The sequence below is a fragment of the Vigna umbellata genome, chromosome 5 (assembly GCF_029865625.1).
Source record: "Vigna umbellata cultivar VRB3 chromosome 5, Vumbellata_1.0, whole genome shotgun sequence".
Lineage (NCBI taxonomy): Eukaryota > Viridiplantae > Streptophyta > Magnoliopsida > Fabales > Fabaceae > Vigna > Vigna umbellata.
Window position 1 is genome coordinate 20227938 of NC_142169.1, and position 4381 is coordinate 20232318.

The window sequence follows — 4381 nt, forward strand, 5'->3', positions numbered from 1 at the left end:
ATATTGTTTTCAACAAGAGGACCCACTTGAGATTCTCCTATAAATACGAGGACCATAGGGCTTAAACCTATAAATTACTAATGTTAAAAATCTTTTTAAGGTGTTGTTTGATTTAATTTTTAAGTTCTACTAATTTAAAACTCCTTTAGTTTTGAACTTTGATCCTTAAACATTATGATTTTCTTAACAACATAATTGGAATAGTTTTCATAGAAGGTGATCAACCTAATTCCAAAATACAATGATAATAAATAAAAAAGAGTGAATGCATTTTTGTTCTTTTTTTGTTTAACATATTTAAATAACAAATAAATAAATCCACGTAATTTCAAACTATCGAGCCACATTTCTATCACCAAATTCTTTAGTGCACCTGTGACTCATTCCAACGGTCAAATGTGTTCTCTAAACACTGGAATTTATGCTAAAACATGTTTATAGTTGAAATGGAATACCACTTTGCTCATTAGACCCGAGACTAGGTGCATTAAACCATTTGACATCTCCAAAATTACCTAAACTCAAATCCACACTTTCTAACACCAAATTCTACAAACTAAAGGTTTTAAAAAGTCATAATGGACTCAATAACAAATTCAAAAACCTCATTTTCATCACAGACTCTATACTGTAGGTTTTCACTAGTTAGAACCTAAAAAATGGACTAAAGGCGACAAAAAAATATCAACATATGAACCCACTTGTAGTTCAACCTCAGATATTGCCTAACTTAACATCTAAACAAGTCCTAAATGACTTAAAAACTGATCCTAAATTTATGGTTTTCTCATCCAACAATTATCACAAAAACTCGCCTACCAAAACTCCTAAACTAGGACTTAAACCTATCCAAAATCATCCTATTACCTTCTATCTCTTTCTCACACAATTTTACCAACTCACAATGTCAACAAGTTTCTAATGACCTCTCAACACATCCCAAATCACAGTTCCTCCCCTTAGACTCCTGCTCTTAGAGCTCACCCATCAAAACCTCCATTTTGACTAAAGAAAAATACTTTTAACTTAGTCTAAATCACTTCCTCTCAACATTAGAACCAGTTTGACACCACCAAACATCTCAACAATAGCATTCATGACAATAATCAATTCCAAACAGAATCAATAAGGTACCCAGCATCATTCAACCAATAACCATCATTCCAAAACAGTCAATACTTAATAACCATAATTTTTAACACAATCAACAACATGCATCAATTTTATATACTACCAAATATCATTTCATACTTAATAATTCGATTATAAGATAACATTAGTTTCCCTTAGCTCTTTAGAAGACCAAATTATTCTAGAAGACCCTATATCACTTTCACAACTCGAAGAGCTCTATCTGCACCTACAAACAACATAATAATGACCAGGGTACGTCGTTTATTACCACTGATCAGTAAAGAACATAAAAGAATACTCAAGTAATACATGTGATAGAGCCAAACATCACATGAAACGTGAAACCAGAGAAAAGATTAGAAACTGACTTACTTTATTTGAAAAACTGATCGGGTAGAGTTGAAGATCTCACCACGAGGATAAAACAAGCAGTCTCAAATTTTCAAACAGATGAACATGGTGCAAAAGCCATTAGAGAGAAGGCAGAGGACTAGAAAAGTAGTTTCTAGAGAGATAATATGTTTTAAAATAACGAAACTCGTTTATAACAAATCCATTTATATTAAAATAATCGAGTCTCAATATTTTTAAACTACTACCATCTCTAAAATATCATTTTCTAAGTCTTTACATAAATAAATATACTAATGTAATATTTAGCTTTTATAATACATATTTTTCTCACTAAGTTTATCTTTTTTATTGTTCTAACTATTTTTTCATTGTAATAGTTTTTTCGTTACGTAACAAAAATATATATAAAAAGATATTGTTTTATAACTTTTTACTTTAAAATACCCTATTATTTTACCTATGTAATAACTATTTTTTTAAAAAAATTCGATTATCAGGGACTCCATTTGCCTGGCCACCTGAAACTTTTGGTTTGGTCTATAACTGGTTGTCGCCATTATTGTATTGATGGTAAAGTTCCATGATGTTAGACAACATAAAATAATAACTAATATTGAAGTAGGATTGAGTTGTGATGACACATAACCACATAAGCACAAAGTAGCTTAGGCCAAATCATTGTGATATAACATAGGAGTAGAACTTTGCGTTATCTTACCATCTACCCTAACCCTAGATACTGAATAGCTTTTAATCTTCTTGAATTGATCTTAAACTCAAAAAATTTGCATGATTAGTGCAAAGAATTTTGGTGAAGATCGAAAAGAAAGGAATGGCGTATGAGTGGGTGTATCCTACCTATACACAACTTACTTCTTTCCTTTTCCAATCTTCTCTTCTCTCGCATTGGACGAAAAACCATTTTTTTTTGATAAAGTTGTCAAGCTGTGGGGCACATTCGCATCTTCATCTCCATTTCATCACAACTTACCTTTCAAACTCTTGCGTTATTGCATTCGTCATCTCTTTTCTCTTTCATTGCTTCTTTCCTCTCTCCTTCCCAATTATTATGCGTCTTTGAAGGGTTTCAATCCGTTATGCATGTACTAATATCCCTTCCCCAATATCTTATCTATTTATGTGGAGACATCATTTACTACCTCCAACTAATCAAACTTACTTCCAATTCTAATCATGCCACTTTAAGTTCAAACACTAGTTTTACTATTGGAATTATTTTTATTAGAGATGACTAAATGATTCACATCTAAATTTTGACAAACTAAAAAGTTTTTAACTTCTACTTGTTTCACTTGATAAACTAATTTGATGAGACATGAAATCAACAAAAGATATTTAAGTAAAATTTAAAATAAAAATAATTTAAATCCTTTTTATATTATATTATCTAAAGATATAAATATATAATAAAATTTTAATTTTAATTATTAATATTTATAAATTTTATTTAATTATTAATTATAAAATAACAACTTAACTAACAAAAATAATAGTTTATTTTAATTTATTCTATTGAAGATATTAAATAATCAATTAAAACTTTATAATGTAGTTTTAATATATATATATATATATATATATATATATATATATATATATATATATATATTCTAAAATACAAAAATAAGAAAATAATTAAATTTTTGAAAAAAACAAGTTAAATTTTTTAACTCCCTCTCCTACGACCACTTGGTCTCTGTTTTTATAATTCAATGGTAGGACATGTCAAAATACAATGGACCAACCCGTATTACCATATCTATTAACTAATAGTATCAAGATCCACGGGTTTAATCTGAACCGTAAATGATTTTTTTTTCTTGCTTTACGATTGGATTCTGGTGTTCTGATTTTGGAGAAGTCACCGAGTCAATGCTTTTGATTCACAGATAACAGTCTCACAATTATACACGTAAGATTGTGGACTAAAGAAAATAAATAAATGAATGATACTCCCCTCATTATCAATATATAACATACACAAATAATATAGTGAAAGTATTCCTAGCAAAAGTATTTTGAAAGATGGAAAACCTGTTTTTGTTAAATTGTGTTAACTTATTAAATTAAACTTTTAGTTAAAACTTTTCGTTTACAGATGTAAAATCCAAATTGATATATGTATGCTTATTAATATAGTTGTTTATTTTTTTATAAAAATATATTTATGACTGGTTATTCTTTTTGGTTTAAAGATTAAAGATTTTGTGAATAAAATAAAATAGTTTAGATAGTAATACTAAAATAATAGCATACATAAAAAAAACCAAATAATCATATTGTAAAACTTAAAAAATTATTGCACTAAAATCTTGTTAACTATACACAACGTTTTATTAACTATTAACAAAAACGCTATTCAAGATTTTTATATATACATTTTTTTAAAGTAACAATCAACTATAAAATTCTAGTTGTTTTTTTTTTTAGCACAAGGTCGTTTAAAGAGACAAGATCATTTAACAAAAATAATGTGTATAGCTCAAACCGTCTAAAAGGATATATTTGATAAAACAGTATTGAATAAGTAAGCAACTCATCTATACCTATATAAAATATTATACAACTCATAAATAGTGTTTGATGAGAACACGTTTAAGATTTCAACTATTTAAGACAAAAATTTTACTAAACGTTGTATCTTGTAAGCAATATATTACTCAATAGAACAAACTTAGTGCTTTAAACGCTCAGTATACATAACATGCCTAAACACTCTACAACGTTTATAAAATTAAATGCATGCACAATTATACTCCTTTGTTTATTGTGTTTTGTGTCTCTTTATCTATGCAGATCATGACAATACTAAACTTTATTCAAAATTTTATACAACATCAGAAAGACATTGAAAAATAGGAAGACATTCTTG